At 46.6% G+C, this 26,709-nt stretch overlaps 1 long non-coding RNA gene across 2 annotated transcripts in view; it reads right to left on the bottom strand.

Annotated features, from left to right (window-relative positions):
• The window catches only part of LOC132432374 (uncharacterized), a 184,792-nt gene that overhangs the window by 113,692 nt on the left and 44,391 nt on the right, over positions 1-26,709 (bottom strand). The window contains exons 2-4 of one of the 2 annotated variants that reach the window (XR_009520883.1): positions 10,387-10,544; positions 3,030-3,295; positions 393-695 (exon numbers count right to left, since the gene is read on the bottom strand). The exons of the other annotated variant lie outside the window; for it this stretch is intronic. This is a non-coding gene — a long non-coding RNA (uncharacterized lncRNA). Of the gene's footprint in view, positions 1-392; positions 696-3,029; positions 3,296-10,386; positions 10,545-26,709 lie in introns of those variants that run through there. 2 annotated transcript variants of the gene reach the window in all.

Raw genomic sequence — 26,709 nt, 5'->3', positions numbered from 1 at the left:
ATGAAGGACCGTGCTCTCTAGGCAGGAAGTTCCTCTTAGGGCCAAAGAGAATGTCAGAATCTGGACCACGTTTCCTCAAGACAAATGGAATATCCACTCCCCATCCCTACCAAGAAGGAGCTATAACAATGTTAGGTAACACTCATCGTGAACAAACAATTTCTCCTGCACTACTTAAGCCCTTAGTGGCCATTCCTGCATGTGATTCTTGCGTGAGGCAGATCTGCACCACGATTTTTATTCCTCATTTCACAAATCAGGAAACTGGAGCTCCAAAAGGGTTCAGGGTCATCAACCAGGGTCACCTAGCCATCTCCACACCCCAAGGTCTAGTTTCTATTTTTACTTTAAAAAAAAAAAAAAAGGAAATATTTATACCCATATGGTAACAAATTCAAAATCCAAAGATGTGTACAGAATGAATAAGTGTTTCTCCCATTCCTGGTCTCCCAGCATCTCATTCTCTGGGAAGGGATCACTGTTACCAGCTGTTTGCGTAAACTCTAAGAGGTCTATTCACTATCAGAGGCAAATGCGTATGCTTACCCATCTGTAGCACGCTGTAGGCAGTGTTCTGCCCTTTCTTTTTCCGATTACCAATACTGCCAGGCAATCCTTCCATATCAGTATATAAACACCTGCCTTGTTCTTTGTGATGGCTGGATAACAGTCCGTCATCTGCAAGTGCCATAATTCTGAAAGACGCATACAGATGCCAAGGTCTCAAGCATCAGTGATAGCAGGGAAGAACTGAGAAGCTGGACGGCCACACCCACACGCCCAGGGTCACTGAGCATTTCAGACCAACCGACCCTTTATGAGATCCCTACACAAAGACCTGCAGTCTCCTTAAAGACTAACTGAAACAATTTATGAAAAGCACTCTGTGCTTGACACACAATAAATGCCCAGTTATACTAATGGCAACAGGTGTCTGACTCTATGGGCCAAGAGGATAGGACAGTAGAGAGGAGCAGAAGTCAGGGAAGGAATTTGCCCTCTTCCCCAAGATCTGTGGAGTGATGGAAAGAGCAGACAGACCTGCGTTCGAAACCCAGCTTCACCGTTCACTGTGTGTAGCAGAGACGGCTAGACATGGATTAGCGGAACACCTCCACTCTCTGAGTCTGGAATGGGCAAATTGGTCACCCAGCTTGTGACTACATTTCCCAGGCTCCTTTGCTGCCTGGTGTAGCTATATTCTCACCAACACATTGTAAATGGAAATTGCTCGCCCTGCACTCCCTCTCTTTCCCCTTTCCCGTGGACTGGAATACATATGTGCTGGTGGAAAACCAGCTTCAACCAAGTGGACAGGCAACACTCTAATGACAAAATGAGAAGGAACTCGGGTAGCTGAGTCGCCTCAGGGGGCAGAGCTGTGTGTGGCCTGCTCCACACACGTATCTCTGGAGTAAACTGTTACGTGAGAAAGCAGCCCACCTGGATCTGGCTTTAGTGATGGTATTTTGAGGTCTCTGTTAGAGCATCTTAACTCTTACCCTAGCTAATACACTGTGTGACCTTGGACAAATCACTTGGCATAGCTAAGCCTCAGTTTCTGTATCTTCAAAGCCCTGATAAAGACTAAAGAGAAAGCAAACAGAACACCCAGCACAGTTTTTGCCACTTGATAAAAACTCCACAAATGGTTCTCTGGGCCTCGGTTTCCCCATCTGTAAGATGGGTATATTAAGCATTCCTCTGTGAAACCCATAGGTGTAAATCTGATACACAAACTATGAAGACCCACAAAAAAGTTAGCATTGCTTTAGGATGCTCTGGAAGCCTTGCTTGTGTTGCATAAATGCTTCACTAACATCCATGGGGACAGTGAGCCAAGTACATGTGCTCCCCTGGGAACAAAGGGAGGTCAACCAGTGTCTCCTGATGATGTTCCCAGCACATGCGAAATTCCAGAAGTTCATATGCCTGAGCACTGGACCATCTGAACCTCCTCCAAGCCAATGCCAAATGGCAGATGTCAACAGCTTCATGGCCCTCTGCAAACTGCTGCTGGCAACAACAGCCCTACGTGGGATGGCATTTCAGAGTTTACAGAGTAGTTTCACAGCCACAAATTCTTTGGACCACCTTGGAACACAGCAAGGAAGGCAGGACAATTTGCATTTGAGGTAACTGGGGTGCTGAAGTTCTGAGATGGGCCACAACTTGCCCAAGGGTTTATAATTCCTGGGCAGGGTCCATACTATACAACCTGCATCTCAGGCCTATATCTGAGTCTAAAGTTCTTTCCATTTCCCTGATATATGCCTCCTGCAACAGAGGAAAATATGCTTGTTTGGGGCCCAAGTTACAAAGCATAGCACTGAAACCTATTCATTCGTCCAATGAATACTGAGGATCTGTCCCTGCCTGGCCCCGCACTGGGCCCTGCAGAGACCAATGGGCCAGATGTAGATCCTGCTCTCCAGGGACTCAGGACCACATAGCGAGGGTCCACTATGCCAGGCGCTGCACCTAAGCAGTCTCTAATTCTTACAACAAAGCTGCAAAGTGCATGTTTTTTCCAAAATTTTACGATGGCCAGTGGAGGCTCAGAGACGCTGAGTGATTTGTTTGAAGTCACTCAGCCAGTATGTGGCAAAGGTGGAATTAGATTCTAAGAATGTCGCATGCCAAAGCTTAGGCTCTTTCCCCAAAAATACAAAGGACTCCTCAAAATGTCTTCAATATAGAATGTCCAGGATAGAATTATAAGTGCCACAGTACCCACTGGGCGCTGACACATGACATCAAGTGACCAATTCAACTAATTGATTTCTCTTTTTGATTTCTAGGTTGATAACTTCATACAATCAGAGAATATCAGAGAAAAAAGAGAATTTAGTCCAACCTCCTCATTGTACAGATGGGGGAGCTGAGGACCCCAAAACATATCTTGTCCAAGATCACACAGCTACTTAATATCAGAGCTGGAATTCAAGCGTACGTATGTGTGAATTTAAAGTCCCAGTCATTTCCACTTCAACGTGTTCTGGATGCCCAGCCTGGGACTTGGCACTTACTTTCACATCGTTTTTTTCCAGAGAGTATCACCTGCTTGAGGCAGGAACTGGTTGTAGTTCATCTTCGCATCTCTAGTGCTTGGCACGCAGAACAACACCCCCAATGAGCATGTAGTGGCTGAAGGGGATGGAACAACAATAATTATCCCCATTATATGGATGAAGAAACGGAGGTTCGAGGAGATTAGAGTATCTGTCCAAGGTTACAGAGCTCACAGGCGGCTGTTGGCAGGAGGACTTAGGTAAGGCACCGGCCCCACTGCAACCTGGAAAACAGGGACAGCATTTAGTCCCAAATAAGGACCCTTACCCACTTCCTCTTAGTGTTGAAAAGAGCCCTGGGGGTGGTGTCCTGCAGGAGGACCAGGTACGTGACTCAGCTGGAAGCCATGGCAAGTGTGCAGGGTGGAAGAAGACCCATCCCAGCAAGTGCCCCACTTGCAGAGGGGCCTCGGGCTTAGCTGGCCAAACTAGTCACACATGTTTGGAAGCCAGTGAAGAGGCTCACTGGGGGCCAGGAGAAAAATCCGTTCTGGGGGTTCTGCCAGGCCTTGGGAGGAGGTTGCCAAAGCAAGGTCAGGACAGGGGGAGGACAGATGTGTCCAAGGCCCTGCCAGAGGCCATGCTGGCCCCAGCGCATCAGCCCCTTAACCAGAGCCATAACTCTATTGCAAGCTCAGAGCATTCCAGTTCCCAGATTAGACCATGGAAAAGTGGTTCCACGTGGGCTTCTCAGCTTGGGTGCTTACTGAACCCCCCACCCCTACCCCCAACCTCCAGCCCAGAATCACAGGGCAGCCATTTCATGCCAACACAAGGAGGTTGCTCTTCACTTTCTTCTCTCTTGAGCACACAAAAATAACTCTGCCAGACCCTAACATCCATGTGAACTCTCAAGAAGCCGGGCTTAAACATGTTTGCACGTCAGGACCAAAGCAATCCCACATGTGGCTGCTGAAACGAGGTGTCCTCTACGTGGCAAGTGGCTACCTTCTTCAGCCTCAGGGATGCTAATCGAAGGAATAAGTGAACACACAGGCACCCCTTCCTACACTCTCTACATGGGTCTTCTCGTTTAATTGGTCATCTTAATTTTGCAGGAGAAAACCACAGGCTCAGAGAAATGTGAATAGTTCAAAGTCATTCATTCACTCAATACACACTGATCATTTCCACCAGTATGCTCAATATGGATTTTTGTAGTGAAAAACCTTTTTCTCTGCTATGTAAAAGCATTCACTCATGGATTCCCTCATGCGTTCCATGCAAAGTTTCCCAAAGTGCAAAAAAGTAAAAGACTCATTCTAGGAGAGCTTAAGAGGCATTTTAGAAAAATGAATTCTATGCACAAATTAGCTTGGAAGTCACTGATTAAACAGGGGTTACTTAGGAAATCACTGATTAAAGAAACCCATCAATGCAGGATTTTCTTAAATACAGGATTTTTCAAAGTTTTTAACTGGCTAAAGTGTATTTGACTCCCCCAGCAGAGTATGCAGTATTTTCCCAAAATTATGAGCTAGATTTTTAAGAAAATCTCTTTTGGAAGCACTTCCCCAATATATTTGGTTGAATCATATGAAATTGCCAACATTCAACGTTTTTTATCTACAAAACAGCACCTCCATATATTTCAACCTAATATATACTATGGGGGGGGTCACATGTTTTGTGCCTCCTTTATCGTATTTCATAGTGTGATGTGGCTGATAGGCCCTGAACCCCTTAAAGGGTACTTGACATGCAGCCTCTGATGTGCTTGCTCTTAGGGCTGGAAATAGACCTGGAGTGGAGTAGCCTAGATGGCTACTCTCTACCCAAAACTCGTGCTTGCCCTTCCATAGCATGGACTTGTCATGGGAAGCAGCTGCTTCACTAGAGACTGTGTTGCCCAGTCCCCCTACATCCAGGTAGGTGCGGGAGGCTAGTGTCCACCATGAAATGTGAGTACACGTGATACATGCCACTGGCAAGGAAAGGCAGGTAAGAGTCAGATGTGTCTGCTCCGCCCTCTCCTTTGTCCATCTTCCGGCTGAATACAGAGGACTCCATGGTCTCAGAGGTTAACAGATCCACAAGATAGAAGGCGACTCAGCCCTGAGTCACCACCTGGTGGAAAGCCACCCACCAACTAGGCACACTCACCTTGAACTATTAGATGAAGGAGAAAGAAATTAATTGGGGGGGTGGGGCAAGGGCGGTGCTGTCATCATCACAGGAGAAAGTGTTATACTAACTAATACAGTAAAGTTAGGAGCAGGCAGTGAGAATGGCCATCCAGTACCCTGAAGGTGGTGACAGGGTAGAACAAAAGAAGACCAACCTCAACAAGCCCACACAATAAAGGGATCACTGGTCAGGATGGCCAGACTGGGCTAACGTGCTTGGAAGCTCTCTTAGTCGATTCAGCCTGCTCTAATAAAATGCCATAGACTGAATCACTTATAAACGATAGAAATTTATTTCTCACAGTTCCAGAGGCCGGGCCATCCAAGATCAAGGTGCTGGCAGATTTGATATCTGGTGAGAGCCCACTTCTTGGTTCACAGATGGCTTTTCGCTGAGTCCTCACATGGTGGAAGGGATGAGGGATCTCTCTGGGGTCTCTTTTTTAAGGGCACTAATCCCATTCATGAAGGCCCTGCCATTACAACCTAGTTACTCCCCCCAAAGCTCTACCTCCAAATACCATTACACTGGGGATTAGGTTTCAATATATGAATTTGGGGGCACATAGGCATTCATTCCAAAGCGAAAGCCGATGCAATTTGTAATGTGCTGATTATAAGAATGTTATGCAAAATGCTAACACTGGGTCTAGATGTTGCAGTGCCTTCCTCCCACTCAAACCCACCACATCCAATCAGTCCTCACCAAGTCCTACGGGTTCTACATCCTCTGCCCCACCACCCTATCTCCTCCGTAGCACCTCTGCCCTAGATACACTGTCTCCTTCAGATTTCCCCAGCGGCAGTCTCATGCCAACCCCTCCAAAGCCACACACAGAAAGATTTCAAAGGGATTTCCTTAGCACTGAAAATCTAACCTCTCTCCCTGTACAAACACTTAAGTGGCTCCAAGTGTGCTCAAGATAAGGTCCAAACTCCTCAGAGAGAAAACGACAAGTGAGTCGCCATTCTGAGCTGTGCTTATTGGGTGACTTGAGACGAGGGTAAATTTTGGAGCAGACTAATCTGGGTTCCCTCCTTGACTTCACCACCTCCTACCTGCAGGGCTGTGCACATGGACCTCACACTGTTGACCTTGCATTTCTTTACCAATAAAATGGAACAGTGCCACAATGTCTTGCATGTAGAATGTGCTCCTTGTTAATTGCCTTTCTTCTTTTCGCATGAATAGAGCAAAGGGCACTGGACATGGAGGTGGGAAGCCTGACTCTCCTCCCAGGCTGACCCCTAGCGTGGTACTTGGCATACAGCAGGCGCTCCCTGCATGTGTGCCTGCCAGATGGGTCATGCTAGAGCCCTGGCTCCCAGTCAGGTGTCCTTCCACTCTCATGGTCATACCTGGGTTCAATGCCAGGCATGAGAAGGTGGCTGTTCCTAAAAAGCCTGCTACAGATTGCTGTCTTCACCATGCAGAGTGAGCACCAACCAAGCTCTAGAGGGGAAGAAAGGACTCTGTTCCCCACCCCAGCAGATCTCCCCAAAAGAAACAACTTTGCCCATCAGAGAAGCAGACAGGTGGTAGCAAATGGGCATATTAGTCCTAGGGCCCAGCAGCAAACTGTCCTCTAAATCAACCAGGCAAGATCTTATAGTCCTTTCTGCTGATCTTTGAAAATAAGACAGAAGGGTAAATACTTACCTCCTCAAAGCAAACATCTGCTTTGCAGTTTCTGAGGATGAGCCTGTGGAGAGAGCCCTCCCTCTGTGAGGGCTCCCAGGAGAGGTCCACAATGTGTGGGGCATTTTCCTAGAAAAGAAGGGCCAAGTTCCAGAGATGTCCCCTAGCCAGCCCTCCCTCAAGGATAGTGTTAAGACCCTCTTTACACACATGTTCTTCCTTCTTTGGTCCTGAAACAAATCCTGTCTCTAAGGGAGTTCATCTCCTTGCTGATCTCATTTTATGAAATGAATATCATTTTATTCATTTTAATGAATATGGCCCCTTTGTTCTACCTACACTCTTCAGCTAAAATAAACTATTGGACAAGGGCAAGGGCAAGAAGTGGTACTCAAACTCATACAAAACCTCACGGAGAGGTGGTTGTTCTATACAGCAGAAGGCATCCTGATACACCACGCATTGTTCAATCACAGAATTATGACATCTCAAAGTAACCGTATTTAGCTCTTGAACTTCCACCATGTGACTCAGCAACTTCCCAATGCTGTTCTGAGAATTAAATAAATGGAATGGCTCAGTAGCCCCTGGAGACCACATTAAAAGATAAGTATCCACTACCAGTTTATCATGTGTGATAGAAACTGTTGCTTGAATACCCAATAGACATTTCCTTCCCATCTTTTTCATGCTGACATCTACACACACACAGAGGTTCGCATTTCCCTAGCCTTCCTTGCAACTAGCAGAGGCCACGTGACTCAGTTCAACTCAGTGATCTATATGGAGAAACTTACTGGAGGGCTTCTAGGGGAAGATGTCCTCACTTGATAGAGAGATGCTACAGTGGCATCCCTTGGCTTCCTACCTTTGAAAATAGTCATTTGAGGACTGAGGCTAAAGCAGCTCTATTTAAATCATAAGGCAACAAGCCTGAAGACAAGAGTCAGTGTTCTGAGGAAAGAGGAACTGAAGGGCGGAAAGAGGCTGGTTTTGTTTTGGGGTTTTGGTTTGTTTTGATTTTGGTTTTTTCGTCCCTGAACCAGCCTAGAACTGCCTACTTCTTTTTTTATTGAAGTATAGTTGATTTACAATGTTTTAGGTGTACAGCAAAGTGATTCAAATATATATATAAAACTGGATATATATATATACTCTTTTTCAGATTCTTTTCCATTATAAGTTATTACAAGATATTGAATATAGTTCCATGTGCTAGTCAGTAGGTCCTTGTTGTTTATCTATTGTATATGTAGTAGTGTGTACAATGTATCCCTCCTCCCAATTTATCCCTCCTCCCCCCTTTCCCCTTTGGTAACCATAAGTTTGTTTTCTATGTCTGTGAGTCTATTTCTGTTTTGCAAGTAAGCTCATTTGTATCAGTTTTTTTAGATTCCACGTATAAGTGATATCATATGTTATTTGTCTTTCTCTGACTTACTTCACATAGTATGATAATCTCTAGGTACGTCCATGTTGCTGAAAATGGGAAACTGCCTACTTCTTAAGCCACTATTAGACAGATGTTCAATCACTTGAACTCAAAGTATCTTAACTGAGGCCTTGTGCATTATCGAGCCATAGTATACAAATATCTTGGAGCATGAAGGAACCCCACGGGGGGCAGATGATTCAAGGGTTAAAAGTAGAAAATAAACCTTTACAAAGACTAGACAATATATAAGTGTTTAATATTATCAGTATGTCCCCTTGTGAATATCTCTGTAAAATTGGAATGATAATGATATCTACGACAGGGGATTGTTCTAAGGATTAGATGAGTTAATACATGCAAGGTAAAGTTCAAAGCACTGGGTAATTATAGCCATCATGTTCATCAGTAAAAAACAGAACATTCTTTAATAAAGCAAATGAGCCAGGGCACTGGGCTCAGAATCAGAAAACCTGGCTTCTGGACAGATACTTCTTCTCTTTGATCACATATAAATGTTTGTGGCTGTTTCAGGACAATGAAATCTCAGTACGATATAGTCCCTATGTCAAAGGGTGTTGAAAGTTTGATGAATCAGACGAATTTTAGTTACTGCACATTGCCAGTTCAGTAATGAAGTAAATGTATCACTGGACGTCTTAAATGTCTTAAAAAATAACATTTGTAAATAAAATGAAGCTTTTGGTTGTGCAACTAAGGAAGAGTCTGAAAGTTTTTAAATCACGTCATATGAAATTTGTTTTCCTTTCCTAAAACAATAGCTCAATAACCAGTCTGAGCAGGAAAGGAGATGAACAGGGAATGAGAGTGCTTAGGGTCTGGGTTGGGTCCACTGACCTGCTGATGTGCCTCTGGGTAAGTCCTTTCCCATTTGGGGCCCTCAGTTTCCTCATCTGTAAACTGGGGGAAAGAGCCTGGAGTTAAGAGTTGGACACCACAGTCCTTATCCCAGCTCTACTCCTCAGCTGGGAGACCTGAAACAAGTCACTCTCTCTGAGCCCCACCCCTAAAATAAGGACAAAAATACCAAGCAACCTCAAAGGAAAGCTGTGAAATGTCAGAACACGTGAAATGTCAAATGTGAGAACACGTGAAAATTTTCAGGGTAGACCCCTAATAAATTTTGGTTGGAGCATAGTATGTCACCCATCCCTGTTCCAACATTCTATTATTGTGTATAAAGTGTGGCCTGGAAGATAGAAAGGAACAAAAGAGATGACGTGTTCTTGGTCCCACAAAACCACACACCAGACAGGATGGCTTGGGCCCCACTAGAAGGCCAGGGCTCCCTTGCAAACGACCAAAGGCTCTTGGTCAACCTTTAGCACAAGGGACATTTATTAGATTCAGGAGACAAAGAGGGTCCCTAAGGGCCCCCTGGGTGCTGGTATAAGAAATGATGGGCAGTAAATATGGGAAAGGTACAAGCTCCGAGAAACAGACTTCTATAGGATGCCTTCAATGCCTGAGTAGTGATTATCAGAACTCCCACAGTTATGAGGTCAAGTAAGGAAGCAAAGATTGAACATGAAACTGTCACTAACGTACTCCCCACCTATAAAGGTAACCCTCATTCAAAGAGCAGCACACACAGGCACACACACACTGTTTGACACTAACGAGTATGACCCACAAAGAAGAGGATGTGATGGGAAGACGCCCTTTCTTCCACGGTCAAATCTGCCACCTCTAATAATACAAGAAATATACGATGCAAATGGCCTACAAAGTAATACTGTAATTTACAAAAGACTCCGGATGTTATAAAGTCAGTGAAAGTGATACAAAAGAACTGTATGAATCACAAGCGATGTCAGTGATAAATTATCATTTAACTGGCAGGTAGACCAACTAACTCTCACTGAGCCTCTACAACGTTCCAGATCTGTACGTACCTCATCTTATTTAATACACACAGCATCCCTGTGAGACAAGCACTGTTGTTGCCAGTTTAGAGATGGGAAAACTGAAGGTCAGAAAAGGTCAGTGTTATTGCTGAAAGAATTGGGGCTTTGGCATCAGATAAACCTGGATTTTAATAGGTTATAATACTTCCGGGCCAGTTATCAATGTACTGCCTTTCAGTTCCGTACTCACCTTCATTGCCCGGCTTTGTGATGCTGTGGACCCTGTGAACATTTCTCCTTTGTCAGTGGACGTATGATGTTAAGCTTTGTCAATAGAGGGCACTAGAGGGTGCTACAGGAGGAAGGGTCTTTTCTTCCTGGTTCCGTGTGCTTGCTTTCTTCTTGCTCCTGTGGTGAATAGCAACCGGCATGTAAAGGACACCCAGTCTCAATGGTGCTCACACCTCAGCAAGTTTCACCAGCACCCCAGAAGGCAACTCCACTGCAGACGTCAGCGGCACGCTCCCAGTCAGCCCCTCAGAGGATCTTAATCACACCCCAGAAGGCAGGTCCCTAGAGAGTTCTGTTGGCATCCCAGGATCTTGTTTCCCACTTGTATGCACCACCATCCAGTGGATTAAGTCACACCCCCTCCACTGAGGTCTGAATCTCAGCCTAGGGAGAGGGGATCCTCTTCCAAATTTGTTCCTTCCTTGCATACTAAAAGAAAATTCCCACGTTGTCCTCGACTCACAGCACTTCTGACACCAAATGTGGGAGTGGGAGTAGGCGGGGGCACACCAGCTGATTCTCCAATGTGCAGACACCACCTGGGTGTGCTACGGTTCTGCTATGACATGAACTATAGGAAGTTAGCGCAGATGCAAAGGTTCAGGGCACAGTCCCACAAGACTGTCTTGTGGCTTCAGAGGCCAATCACAAGCCCCAGGTACTCACCTACACTTCTGACCAACTGGCTAGAAATTGGGGGTTACCATAAGCCCCTGCTCAGGCTTAGTCATGTCCTATAATGGCCCACAGAACTCAGGGAAACACTTACTTACATCCGCAGTTTATTATAAAGGACGCAATTAAGGACACAGATGAACAGCCAGATAAACTGGTACATAGGGTAAGATCTAGAAGTGTTCTGCGTGCAGGTACTCCTGTCCCCATAGAGCTGGGGTGCGGCATGCACCACCGTTTTGGAATGTGGATATTTTCACCGATCCGGATGTTCTCCCAACACCATAGTTCAGGGATTTTTTTTTTTATGGAGGCTTCATCACACAGGCATGATTGATTATTAATTAACTCAATCTCCAACCCCTCATCCCTCACCCCTTCCCAGAGGGTGGAGGGTAGTGCTGAAAGTTCCAAGCTTCTTAATCATGCTTGGTCTTTCAGGTGACCAGACCCCACACAGGAGCCTCCCAAGAGTGACATCATTAGAACAAAAGACACTCCTACCACCCAGAAAAGTCCAAGGGATTTAGGCGCTTTAGGTGAGGCACTCCTATCTCCTCCATCATTCAGGAAATTACAGGACTTTAGGACTCTGTATTAGGATTCAGGGCAGAGAACAATATATATATGCAACCATATATATATATATATATATATATATATATATATATATACACACACACATATATATACAACTATATATGTGTATATATATATATATATATATATATATTTCTTATTATTTCAGAGGTATCCTGCCTCCACCCTAGAGGAAGAGGTGCTCCTTACATCCTCTACTCCTGCATTCTTTACTGTTATCTCTACCCCCCAGTAGTTAATATGCCCTGCAACTAGTTTACAATTCTTTATATTAACCTTTCTCCATTCAAATTACTGTATGGTTTCTATCTTCGGACTGGACCTTGACTGATATGCTTAGAGAAAGTTACTTAACCTCTCTGAGCTTCAGTTCCTTCTTCTGTAGAATGGAAATAATTAAAGTTCAAATAATTATTTTTAACTCATACAGTGTAAACATAACTTTCATATGCACCAGGGAAGCATAACATTTGTGCGACTGGCTTTATTGTGACATTCACTGTACTGCGGTGGTCTGGAACCCAACACGCAATCTCTCCAAGGTGTGGCTGTACATACAGCACTTAGAAGGGCACTAGTTACGGTGCTCAATAGTTGAAGTTGTTTTTTTTTTTTCCCCACAAATTTATCCAAGGTTACACAACTCGTAAGTGGTGGATCTGCGATTGAATCTGGACCTAAATGATTCTAAAGATTACTCTTTTTGCATAGCTAAATGTTAAAACATCCATCTCTTAAGAAACACATGCCCTTAGAAGAGTCAGTGTAGTAGTTAAGAGCCTGGGTTTGGGAGCCAGAAAGTCTGAATCTGGTGCCAATATTTATTAATTGTGTGTCCTCAGGCAAGTTACTTCACTTCTTTCCACCTCAGCTTCCTTCTCTGTACCGAGGGGATAATAGCATCCACCTCACAGGGCTGCTTAAAGATGGGAAGGGCCGTGATGCAAAGTGCTCAGCTTGGTGCCTTGCCTGGAGTAAGAGCTCAACAGTGATTATTCTAGTCTTGTTTTCCTTGTAGTCATCATGGTTCCTAGAACGTAAAAGCACTCAGTAGATGTTGTGAGCGTTGGTGGTGGTGGTGTTTGTGATCAATATGTTTGTTGAATGAATAAATAAATGCAGGAGGGAGAGCCAAGCGATAGAGAAATTTGCTTTAAAAGTATTGGGGGCCAGAAAATATGCCAAAGAACTATTAAAAATGCCCTCTCCGTGCATACAGCCCTTGGGCTAGCGGGCAGCAGCTCAACCAGCTGGAACTTCCCTCCCAGAAGGCAAAAAGCCTCAAAGGCAGCATCGCCAGGCAGCCACGCCAGAGACACACCAACAGAGCGAGCTGGCCTTCTGACAGAGAGGTCATATTCTGTGTAAGGACGTGTAACGTGGCACCTCTGGTAAGGACGGGCACCGAAGGACTCGGGAAGCTTTTGAGGAGCAGCTACCCACACCCGGGGCAGACCTGGACTGAAATAATAGCTGTTTGCCGAGCCTGCCTGTACCACCACTCTGCCAGGCCCTTGACACACCTAGCTCATCTTTCACACTCCTGAGAGGGGGTGTTGAGTCCGACGGGTCCTGCTCCAGAGAGCGCTGAGCTGTGACTGAGGCCTGCTCTGTGACCTTGGACAAGACGCTTCACCTCTCTGAGCTGTTCTGTCAACAGAGATACTAACAGTGCCTACTTCACAGAGATGGAGGAGCGGAGACAACATTACATATGAAGCTGCAGCCTCGCTCCACAGAGCCTCCCGGATCCCAGCAAATGCTGGCACAGGAAGTGGAAGCTCAGCCGGGACAGAGTGAGCCCTGAGGAGCAGCTCTGAGTTCAGATTTCCTGAGGAAAACCGTTTAGGCCTAAACTCATTCGAGAATTATCCCTGAATAGAATTGGCTCTTGACCAAATCGCGGGGGGGAAGAAAATAGCTAATTTTTATTAAGCCTTTGTGCCTGGCTCAGCGTGTCACATGAAATAACTTATTTACTCATCATAATAACCCCAGCCTACCCCTATTAATAATGTTCATATAATACGACGTATCTGTATCGTTCTTTTTTTGAGAGAGAGAGTTTATTTAGAGAGAGACATATTCCATAGGCAGAATGCTGTCCGTCCACACATAACCATATAGTTCTTTTCCGCTAAAAGCAAACTTTCACATCCACAATTTTCTTTTATCCTCACAACATGTCTAGGAGGTGTAGATTACTATTACCCCCAATCTACAAATGCAGAAATGAGCCCACGGAGGGAAGACGGCTTGCTTTTGGTTGCAGAGAGAGTGACAGAACCTGAGAACACAGGTCTCCATTCTTGGAGACCAATGCTTTACAACTGTAAGACTCTTCTTTCTTCTTGATTTCCCCACCCCCTTCTCTTCCTGTGCCAGGTGAATTGGATTAAATAACTCTAAATGCCAATGAGCATTTGGAAGTGGCAATATGAAGGTAATGTGCCCCTGGAAGTGATTCGGAGCCACGTCCCTCAGCCTCTTTTAAGCCATTTAGAGACCATGGAGATGCACCACCAGATCTCTGCAAGCCCGCTCTTACTGCTGCCCCTCTGTATCCACCAGCACGTGTACGGAGGCCAGGCTTCCCAGAGCAGCTCCCAGCCAATGCCTGAGCGCAGCAGGGGCGCTAGTGCCCACCCACCCTACCAGATACAGCCAATGACTGAGTGAAGGGAGGGGGCAGTGGGGAGCAAGCCTCTGCCCACCCCTACCAGATACAGACAGCGGCTGGGTGCAGCAGGGGAGCAAGTGCCCGCCCACCCCTAACAGACGCAGGGTACTCCAATGGGTGACTTGGTTCAGGAACCGCTATGCGAGTCCGGACAAAACTTTCTCAGAAGTGAGCTTAGGTTTGAGACCTTCCTGTCCAGCCCTCTTAACTTTCACCTCTGCTTTCCCCCGGGGGGCAGTCCCGCATCACTTCTGCAGGTTTGCCCTGCCTGCTACCACTCTCTCCCCTTTATCCTTCACGAGCATTTCCCCAACCAATCTCTTGAATGTCTAACCTTGTCTTGGCATCTGCCTCTCAGAGGATCCAACCTACTGTTTCCTCTTAGCTGGAGATGTATTCACAGATGACCAACAGATTAGACCCTCGTCCTTCACTTCCCCCTGCAAAAGAGCAATCTGGGAGGACCAGCATTTGCGCGCGCTGGATCCTGGCTACCCTGCTCTGCTCTCTCAGACCTCACTTGGCTCTCTCAACCTCCGTCATGCTGACCTTGGCCTGCATGCCTCCCTTTAATCTGACCTGCCAGCCTCCAACCCAACTGTACTTCCTGGCACTGAACTCATCTTCCTCCCTCAGTGTTCCTGCACCAGGCTGGGCATGGCTCCTCAGACCGTCCTGGGGTCTCTCCCACAAGTAAACTGCTTGAAGCACAGTTCCCCCAATCCTGCATCCGTCTTTGGTGGTGGGATGCCTGAGGGCAGGACCAGACATCTATAACTCAGCCTCCATTGAGCTTCCTTCCCTCAAGGCAGAGCCAGGGTGGCCCCAGTGAGTCACCATGTGAAGGGCCTTCGCAGAAATCCCTACCCAAACGATGACAGGGGCAGGGGGAAGAAGGCCACAGGTCTGAACAAACGCCAGATCCAGGTGGGCAGAGGTGTAGGGAATGAGCAACTCAGAAACAGAGGAGGGGATCCAGGATGAGCAGACTGGGCTCAAAGGAGAGAGTGTTTTGGGTACAGCTAGGATTGTGTAGGGTCTGGTGAGCCAGCCTGACTTAGAGGGCAGCCGCAGTGGGTAATCAGTCACTGAGCCCCACCACCCAAGCCTCAGCCCTCGGGCTGTTCCAGAGGGCGTTTTTTTGCCCAGTGTCCCTCTGGTAAAGCTCGAGATGGCCCTTCCTCTGCCACCTTCACCCTATCTGCTCTCCAGGGCTGCCACTTCACTTTGCGGTTTGCCCCCAGTGTCTTTCCACAAGTATCTCTCTGACCCTTTCCTCTGTGGGAGCTGGACACTGAGCCCACAGTTCCAGCCACCAGGGGGTACATGCTTCTCCTCCGGCCCACTTAACACCCCCAGCCCCATCCCACCACGTGAGTGACAGTGGACACCATACGGCGTCTGTGCACTGAACCACTGCCTCGCTGGCCACCTCAATCCTTCCCACTCACGCAGCCATTCAATTCTTACCAGCTGTGTGGCTTTCTCCCTCCCTTTTTCTAGTCCAAGTCCCTGAGACCCCCGCTGGGTGACGGTCAAGTCTATGTGACCAGAGGCAGGTGACTTTCCCCCTGTGGACCTCAGGTCTCATCTTACGCTGGGGACGAAGGTCCTCTAGAGATCATCCCTCAGGGTCTTCCCAACTTGGGAATTCCGTGGCCACTTTGGTTCCATAATCCCATAACCACTCGGCCCCTAGTATCTCTCGTGCAAACACTGCATCTGTTTTCCCTTCCTCGTCCTCACGATGGGCGAGGGGCTGCATGGTCAGGCCGCATCACCCATCTCCTGGCATCTTTCGCTACCCAATCTCCCCATAAAGGACTTCCTGTCCAGATATAAAGAGGACTCCCCCTCCCCCAGTCCACCCCATTCTCCAGCCCAGCAGCTGGGACCGTGACCTCCCCAGCCAGACCCATAGAGGGGAGATGAAAGAAATCCTGCACAGCCACCCCTACTGACAGTGACACGTCTACCACACAGCTGCTCGACACTCCCTGCAACACACAGACACACGCTGACTCCCTCACACATTCTCACACTCATGGCCCAGCACATCCAATCACTTCTTGTCTTCTAACACGTACCAACTCTGACACAAGTCTTCTCGGTCTTCCCACTCACATTCCTTCTCCCTCTCTCTCTCTCACACACACATCAAGGACCACTCCTGGCCAAAGGAAGAAACAGTGAACTCAGGCGATGACCGTGATTCTCCTCTCCCTCTCTGGCCCCAGTGAGCAGAGCTCTGCCTGCAGCCCCTCTCTGTGCTCCCCCAGGGCCCCTCTCTGTGCTCCCCCAGGGCCCCTCTCTGTGTTCACCCTGGGCCCCTCTCTATGCTCCCCTCGGGCCCCGCTCTGTGCTCCCTCCCGGGCCCCTCTCTGTGCTCCCCCTGAGCCCCTCTCTGTGCTCCCCCAGGGCCCCTCTCTGTGCTCACCCTGGGCCCCGCTCTGTGCTCCCCCCCGGGCCCCTCTCTGTGCTCCCCCTGAGCCCCTCTCTGTGCTCCCCCAGGGCCCCTCTCTATGCTCACCCTGGGCCCCTCTCTGTGCTCACCCTGGGCCCCTCTCTGTGCTCCCCTCGGGCCCCGCTCTGTGCTCCCCCCCGGGCCCCTCTCTGTGCTCCCCCTGAGCCCCTCTCTGTGCTCTCCCAGGGCCCTTCTCTGTGCTCCCACACACATACCCAACCCACCTTCCAAGGGCTCTCTCTCTCTCATGTCAAAGCCCAAAGTGAGCCAAGGCCAAGTTAATGAAGACAACAGTGTTTTCTAAGCACCAAGTTATGTTCTCAGGTGAAAAGAGGGCATGAAGAATGTTCATCTGTTCTTGGGTTCAATTAGAGCTGCTGAGAGAGACTCCGAGGGTGAAGGAGGCCAAGCAGGCAGCATCAGCACCCTCTCCCTCAGCCACAGGGAAGGGGCTGGGGGGAGTTACAAGGGATTCATTTTTGTACCTCGTCACAAAGCGTATTTATCCCCCCATACTAAGGGAGCATTTACTAAGCCACTTTCCTCATCCTGAAATAGTAACTAGTATTGATGAGTCCTTATTCTAGGCCGGGGACTCTGATAAGCACTGGGTATACATAAATTAGTTAAAACTCACAACAACCTTACAAATATATATATATATATATATATATATATTTTTTTTTTTTTTTTTTTTGGCAGTACGCGGGCCTCTCACTGTTGTGGCCTCTCCCATTGCGGAGCACAGGCTCCGGACACGCAGGCTCAGCGGCCATGGCTCACGGGCCCAGCCGCTCCGCGGCACGTGGGATCCTCCAGGACCGGGGCACGAACCCGTGTCCCCTGCATCGGCAGGCGGACTCCCAACCACTGCGCCACCAGGGAAGCCCAACCTTACAAATATTTTTATGATCGTTGTTTTTGCAGATGACAAAACCAAAGATTAAAAGAATTTAAAGTAACATGCCCAATACTTCCCAACAGGTAAGGAAGGAGCTGGTTTACAACCTGTGTGACCCCCAGGCCCAGGATTAACAACCAGGCTCCAGCACCTCCCCCGTCCTTCACTTTGGGATTTGGACAGAACCAAGTTCAAATCCTGGCCCCACTGCTGACTGACTGTGTGACCGCAGGCAATTTCCTTAATCTCTCTGGGTTTCCATTTCCACACCCCCGCTGTGAGGACACTGGTGCCAATGACCTCTGTTGTGTAGAGTTGTCAGGATTACAGAGGTTTCTCTAAAGCACTTAGCACAGCACCCGGCCCATAGTACGTCTTCAATAAGTGTCTCATCTCTGCCTTCCTGTAAAATTTGGTAGGGTCTTCAGAGACCAAAATGGGCCCACAGGTAAGAACCCAGGTCTAGGATACCAGATTTGGAAACGGAGTGATGCTCTTTCAAATGTAGTTTTTAGGGTAAATAAAAAATAATGTTCTCCCTCCTACCATGGGGTTCAGCCATCTGGAATGCATTTCTCTGAGGGTGCTGCAGACAGAGGCCATGAGCGGGTCCAAGAGCAGTCGAGATGGCTGCATGGATGACAGAAACAGACGGAGGCACTCGAACAAGCACTTAAAAAAACCTCCCGTTTGCCCTGTACTTTAGTTTACAAAAACCTACCCACCCATTAGCTCATTTGATCCTCACAACCACGCTCAGAGGCAGCTGACATGGTCAAACGTGTCTAAGGATGATGTCACCCCCACTGGACAGATGGCAGGACAAGGCCCAGAAAAGGAGCATGCCCTGCTCATGGGGACAGCTGGGGCTCAAAGAGACCCAGGCCAGCCAACAGTGGCCCCAGGACCCTTTCCAGAGGACAGAGGCGAAGGAAGGAGCAGGGGACTTCCCATTAATAATAGCGATAGCCAATACTCATTTGCCAGCAGGGCTGGGACCAGGGTGAAAAGAGAAACACACCTAGGGCACAGAATTTAACGAGGCAAGCAAGCACAGGGTGAGTGCCTCCATAAATTTTGGACCCTAGGAACTCCACCCCACTCCCAGCCCTGTTTACCAGGCTGTTCTAAACACTTTATGCATATTAACTTATTTAATCTTTACAACAAGCCATAAAGTAGGTACCATGTCATCACCTTTCACACACATGGAAAACAGAGGCACGTCTTTATAGACATGGATGAAAGTGAGGCGATGTGGACGCTCCAGGTCTCATAGGAAGAGTCCACACTCAGACCCTTGACTCTGCTGCCTGCTCTTCCTTGCTGGCTCTGACCGTGACTGTGGTCTCTAGGGCTCACTAGTATGTCCCCTCCAAAAACAGTCAATGAGTGAGACTAGGAGAAAAGGGAAGTGACATTCAATGGCCCCTGAAACAGCTATAATTGATTCTTGTTATTTGCAGTAATTGTGTTCTATAACGTCACCATGAACACTGGATTCATAAACGTTGAACCATTGCTCCTAGGGGAATAGGTTCCTGCAAGGCTCTGGTTATGACATTTTATCAACTGATCAATACATAACCTTATTTTATGTATATTTCTCTTTAAAGACATCTTACTTAATATATACTGTTGAACTCATGGCCGACAGCACCACAGCTCATGCCTGAATGAAAGTTATCTATCATGTATTTTCTCTGTCAGGCGCATAGGAACAATAGACAGCACTTCAGCACTGCAGCTGTAGCCCTATGCATGCCCTGTATGTATTGTACATGTGTCCTGTAGCCATGCAGCACTACAATGGTTTCATTTTAAACAGTGAAATCACAAACAAAAAGCACAAAATGTGGGAAATGTGGCACTAAATAGATCATTAAAAGGCCACTTGTTTATAGTCTGAGCTGAAACAAGAAGGCAGAGCATCACTTTGGCCTCATCCGGGAATGTGTGCATTGGGTGACTCAAATTTTTCATCAGTTTTGCACACGTCCACAAATGACGACAAAAGAGATTGACATGGGGGTTACAAATAAATGTTATCAAGTAGGCAAATGCAAACACGGAATCTGTGAACAATGAGGATCAACTACACGTGCACGCACGATTATTACCCCAGCTTTATACAGAAGGACACAGAGGCCCAGGGAGGTCCAGTGACCAGCCCACAGTCATGCAGTGTTTAAGGTGGCAAGACTTGTACCCTGGTTCATTTCTTCCCGGGTTACCCTCCTTCAAAGGGGAGCATGCCTGGATCTTTCCCAGCAATCTGAGCTCTCCTTACATGAACCCCCAAAAACTCAGTGTAGTGTCACCCGGGGTTTGGAAGAATCAGAAGACCAAGGTTTGAGAGCCAGTACTAACCCTCAGTTTTCCCAGCTGTAAAGTGGAGATGACAGCTCCTGCCTCACAGGAGGGTTGTCAAGATGGGCTAAGAAGCCTGCAAATGCTGGAAAGGTGAGTCATTGTCTTCCTTTCCCTCTGAAAACTGGCCTTCCCCATTTAGGCCAAGGCTCCCATTCCGGGCCCCTCCCACTGAGCAGACAGGGAAGGACCAGGCCTCCCCCAGCTGCAGCTGAGAGCCCGGGGCCTAGAGAAGAGCAGTGAGCACCTCCCCTCTAGGAAAGGGTGTGCACTCTTCTGAGTGGGTGATCATCCCTCACAGACCCCTGACTCCCTCTAGAGCCAAAATACGGCCTATGGCTTATTTTTAGAGGATCAAATAATCTTCTCTCCCTTTTCTTTCCAGGGCCTCACAGTGCAAAGATGGCTCTTAAGGGACCCCCCTTGGCATGCTGAGCATGCGGCACTTGGGAAAGATCCCATGAAGTCAGCACTGCATCTGAATGCTACTGCTGCTAACGAGTGTGTGACCCTCACTCGCCAGCTCTGACCCTCGTTTCTCTTATCACAGAATGCAAGGAGTAATAGTGCCTGTCTCTATTGATGTAAGGATTGATGTAAGAATCAAATGACCTAAAGTCTTCCACTTCACTCCACCCATGCCCTAGAACCTGCAGCACAGGCATTACCTTTTAGAAATGCAGCAACTCAGGCCCACCCAGACCTGCTGAATCAAGATCTGCCTTTTCCCAAGCTCCCCAGGTGTGCATTAGTGTGTGGGCAGCACTGCCCTCGCGCCCTGCCCAGGACCTCGCAGGTACTCAATAAATAATAGTTATTATTTTTATCAGCATACGGGGCCAACCGTCAAAGGGCTCACAAATAACTAATATGAGCACACAGATCACTAATGCAAGGCTGGACATATGAGAGGAAGAAGCCAAACATTCTGGGAGGAGAGAGGACAGAGTGGCCGCCACAGTTTGGCGCCCTCAGACGAAGCATTAGACCTAGCTTCCTTCCTTCGTTTCTTTGCTTTAATAACATTCTTTCTTTCTTGAATGAGTGTTAGCTTATTTCTGTGCTGACTGTGTTCCAGGCTCTGTCCTGGGCCCTGGGGAGAGAAAGCCACATAAAGACGTCACCCTTGACTCAAGTTGTCTGCACTCTGATCAGAGAAACATAAACCAATAATCACAAAATGAGTTATAGTACCATTCAAAATCCCACGGAACAATCAAACCGCCAAACTTGATTCAGAGGGGTCACTTGCTCCCCCCTCCCCACGGCTAGGGGCCCGCTGCCAGCAAGAAGCTCTCCTGAGTGGGGTGGGGAGAGGAAGAGGAAAGCCGTGGTCCTTCATCCTCTGCTGTGCCAGGCATTTCCTCATCCTCTGGCTAACTGTGCTTCCTGCCACCGCCCACCTCTCCCCCACCAACCCCCCCACCCCCCCACCCCACCCCACCCCACCCAGGCCAGGGTTGAGGAGAGAAGAAAGGAAGGCAAGATAAGAAAGGCAGGGACACTCTTAATGGACTGATCCTGCCCCGAGATAGCTTTATCACACTCTCTCAGCTCAGCAACACTTAAAGCTCATTCTTTAAACACAGTTTCATGGCTTCTCAGAGACCCTACACCTACAGCTCCCTTGACAGCTTGTCACTTACTGCTTCTGCAGCTCCTAGGAACCCAGAAATTCACCTCTTGCCTTTTTCTATTGAATCTGTTTTCACCCTAGTCAGGCACACATGCTACCTCCCTCTCACAGGTGGCCCACATTTAGTCCATGGGAAACACTCTTACATCCTTTGCTCCAACAAACTCCAAGAATGCAGGTATCTTTTACCTGAGTCATAAAGTCACTAGATATCAGCTACCAAAGTAAACTGTAAGACAGGACTCCCCAGAGGTCCTCATATCCATAATTTTAATAACTAAGTACGCCTTCTAATATTTACTCTCCTTTTATCCCATAGCTATAGTACCCAACTTTTTAACTGGGATCTTCGTTGGGATTAAATTTTCCCATTGAGGTATAAACAAAGTGTCATGTGAGGAAGTCTAAGATGTCTCCTTAAAGTGGGAGTGTGCATACCTTTTTGTTCCTTCTTCCTTCCTGTTGCTGGAAGTATGGATGTGATGGCTGGTGCTCTAGCACTCATCTTGAACCATGAAAACAGAGACCTCACTCTAAGGAAAATGGAGCAGAAACCTGGAAAGCAACTGTGACTATTGATCCATCAAACCAATTTTGGATGGCCTTCCCCCAGACTTCATTTATTGAGAGAAATCAGTTTCAATCTGTTTTAAATCACTATTTAAGTGTTTCTTATCTGAATCTTGTCCTAACACACTGTGTAATAGTCTATTGTATTACACACTATGTATGCTAAACCATAGTGTATTTGATCACGGTTCTCAAATTGTTCCTTCAGATCGTTTCCAATTTTCACTATTAGGAATAACACTGTAATGAATGTTTGTCCATACTCCTGGTTATTTCCTAAGGTAGAAAATAAAGCTTCTGCTACAGATATAGGTGCATATAACTTTCCTAAATTTAGACTCTTATCTTCTCAGAAGCAGCAGTGAGGAAGTCGCATCATTCCCATACTTAACACACGTGTGGATTTTAGAACACACCGCACTGGGTTTGTCAGCTCTTGTGACTATAATGCTGCATAACAAACACTTCAAAACTCAATAGCTTTCGACAGCAAGCATTTATTCTCACAATTACAAATCTGCAGATCAGCTCTGCTTCGACTGATTCAAGCTAAACTGGGCTGGGAAGCTATGCTTCAGCCTGCTGACAGCTGGGTTTGGCCAGAATGTGGTTGGGTCAGGTCTGCTCCATGTGTTTTTATTCTTTTTGTTTTTTTTTTTACATCTTTATTGGAGTATAATTGCTTTACAATGGTGTGTTAGTTTCTGCTTTATAACAAAGTGAATCAGTTATACATATACATATGTTCCCATATCTCTTCCCTCTTGTGTCTCCCTCCCTCCCACCCTCCCTTGAACCCAGGCTGAAAGGGCAGCAGCTACCCAAGAGCGCTAGTAAGGAGTGATAAATAATCCAGGGCATGAGAGTGACACTATTCAGGGGAGCCTCAGCAGGAAAGACAGGAAGTAAGTGGCCAAGCTCTTCTCTGGGCATTTTCAAAGAATAGTGAATGCAAATGAGCTGATTAAGCAAGATTTGGAATCAACAAGCAACACTGATTGAGCACCTACCCTGGCTAAGCCTATGCTAGGTGTTTTCAGAAATATCCGATCAATCCTCGAAACAAACAAACCTATCCGTACATATTAAGGTTACAGGGGCTCAGTGCTAAAAGAGACCAGAGACAAGAAGGAATGCTTTGAAATTCTCAACCCACCCCAATCAGTGCTGAGGATCTGATAACTGTCACACAGGCAAAAGGGTTTGAGTGCCCAAATCTGGGCAAGCAAATCTGAGGTTAAGGGAAATGGCCCTCACATCTGACTTCCCAAATTCAAAGCCTGGGTCTACTATTTTCTAACTGTGCAAATTTAGCAAGGTATTTAACCTATCTGCGTCCCCATCTGTAAAGTGGGTGGTAAGAGTGTATATCTCATTAGGTTACTGTAACAGTTTGGTGAAATAACACACCTAAATTTCTTACAGCAGCACCAGGCCCAGAAAAAGTGCTTGATTCACGTTCCTGTTATACCAGGGTGGAACATTTAACTCCTATCAAAACTCAGACCAAGGCCATGTGGCTCCTTTGTTTTGTGTATAACTGTTTTCCTCCCAACTAGCAGATTTTTTGTACGTTTTCCAATGTTTACTAATTTCAAAGAAGAAAGTATGGGATGGTTGTTTTAGTTTACATTTGGGCAGATAATTGAAGTTAACTTTTTTCATATATTTATCAGTTCGAATGTTTTTAGAAGCCTTTCAAAAATGGCTAATCTTTGTCCTCTGAGAGGAGATCTGATTTTTGGAAATAGCCAAAAGCCATTCAAAAGGATGACCTGATTACTTCCATGTCTAATCAGGTTTGAACCTCAGTATAACACAATAACATAAGTGATCCCTTCAAAGAATGTTTACTCTCCAAGGGGAAATGAAGGCTTAAGCTCTCAGACATACCACTCTTCTGTCTCCTTTCCTGGCTCCTCTCCAAGATGACATCTGGGTGTATGGGGGGAAGAGATAGGGCTTAAATGAAGTCCTGGAAGGTGAAGAGTCATATTTTTCTGGCTTCTCTGGCTCTTCTGGCCCAGGTTGGGTAGGAGTCCCTGATCCAACTGCTGGGATTCACAGCCGAAGTTTGGGTGTGCACTAGAGTAACTTGTAGTCCAGGCTTTCCACAGCTGGTCAGAGCCCAGGGGGCTGCCTGGCTGGCTCTGCCTTGTCCCAGCCCTCCCTGGCAATTTCGACTCGTCTATTGGTCCTAGACTCCCTCCCATTTCCTATGACTCCAATTTGGCCTGGCCCAGGTGGTCCACCGTGCAGCCCTTCCTCCAGAGCACCTTGACGCTGCCCAACCATGGCGACCCCCATTGGCAATGCTTCCTAGCCAAATTCATACCACTTTCTGTGTGGCCATCGCTGCCCAGCCATGCCACACTGCCATGTGGATGTGGTCACAGCCCAGAACGACAATATATTCAGCAAAGTCTCAACTGGTAAGAAGTTCAAGAGCCCCTCTGCCCTTGGTTATACTTATTCAACATGCCTCCCAACTTTCTGGGCCAAAGCTGGGAGAACATCCAATGTCAATTGATCTCTTACCTCCTCATTCCTCCTTTTTCTCTCTATGTCTTTTTCACTATCTCACAGCGTCCCAAAAGGTCAGATAGCCCCTCTACCATCACATCATGCCCTCCATCCTTCACTACAGCTTCCTGGCAATGCCTTAATGGAGCACAGGGGTATTTTTGGTACACACAACGGGAACTCTGTAAGCTGGGTAAATCAGAATGCATTGTTGAAAAGCTAAAGGGGAAAACTAAAGGAATTTAGAATTCTTCTTTCAAGATAACACCTGGCTTGCAAGGTTATTTTCCTGCTGAATAATTCTATTTTACTTGTCAGAGGAGGGATATTAACTTGCCCTTTCTTTTTCCATTCCTTCTGCTATAAATCATGATCTAGCCCCAGGATGATGGATACCTCAGGTCAGCCAGAGCAAAGGTCAAGAAAGGAAGGAAGTGAAATAGAAAAACACATTAATAGTTTTCAAAGCATCCTCTTCATAAAGCCACTCTGACTAGCTGTAATTATAATTATCCTTTCCTTTCTTCCTCTAATTGGGCTTAGAGTTCTCAACTCCATACTATGCATAGGAATTCGTGTGAACATGTGGGCCTTGTTGAAAGTCTGATTCAAACAAACCAACTATTAAAAGATGTTCTTTAAAAACTGAAGGAAACCTGGTATTAGATGATATCAATAAATTATTGTTAATTTTGTTGGATGTGATAATGTCATTACAGTTAGGTTAAGAAAAGAACTTTACTTTTTTTTTTTCTTTTCTTTTGCTATACATGGGCCTCTCACTGCCGCAGCCTCTCCCGTTGCGGAGCACAGGCTCCGGACGTGCAGGCTCAGTGGCCATGGCCCACAGGTCCAGCCGCTCTGCGGCATGTGGGATCCTCCCGGACCGGGGGCACGAACCCGCGTCCCCTGCATCGGCAAGCGGACTCTCAACCACTGCGCCACCGTCCAGAACTTTACTTTTTTTAATGTAGACAAATGACATGATGTCTATGATTTGCTTTAAAATACTGCAGCAAAATAAAAGGTGGGAAGGCTAGTTGGTAGATGAACCAAATATGGCAAAATGCTGAGTTGAAGCTGAGTGATGGCTACAGAGAGATTTTTCTGTACACAATTTATTTCTGTGTGTGACAGACATTTTTTAAATAAAAAGATTTTTAAATTAATTAGTATGGGGAATTATAAAATACAAATAAAGTGTGCCACACTTAATGGTCAGGTCAAGAGTAATATTGATTATATGCAATTTTCACTTTACAGGATCAGGTGTAACTCAACCTGATGGCAATCCCAATGTCGACTAATTTCAAAAAAGAAATTATGGTCAAGGTTTTTAAATTTACATTTGGGAGGTTTTAGTGAGGTTAAATTCTTTTCATATATTTAGTGCCTAGTAAATGTTTAGAAACTCTCTCAAAATGGCTAATCTTCGTCCTCCAAGAGGAGGTTTGATTTTTAGAAATCACCAAAAGCCATTTATAGCTACCAGATAAATAGCAGGCCGTCAAGGAAGAATAATCAGACCTCATTTTTAACCTCCAAATCTTAAGAAGGACTAGGCCTCATTTTTTCCCCCAGGCCCTACCAACAGCCTTGGAAAGCTCTGCTCATCCAGAAGATGCAAGTATCTCCCGCTGACGTCACCTCACTAAAGTAAGGAAATCGCGTCTCAAATTTGACAGATATAACACTCCTTTGAACGACACTAACAATATTGACGATGACAGCTATAATGTATTTTACACCAACTAAGTGCCAGGCGTTGTATAGACACAGTACCTCTCAAAAGTTTCCAGAAAAGTGCCTCAGTGCGCAGAGTGAGCAAGGGAACCCAGCTGGTTGTAAAAATTTAGCCCTAGG

This window comes from Delphinus delphis, chromosome 1 (genome assembly GCF_949987515.2).
Source record: "Delphinus delphis chromosome 1, mDelDel1.2, whole genome shotgun sequence".
NCBI lineage: Eukaryota > Metazoa > Chordata > Mammalia > Artiodactyla > Delphinidae > Delphinus > Delphinus delphis.
This window is presented reverse-complemented; position numbering and strand designations above follow the sequence as displayed.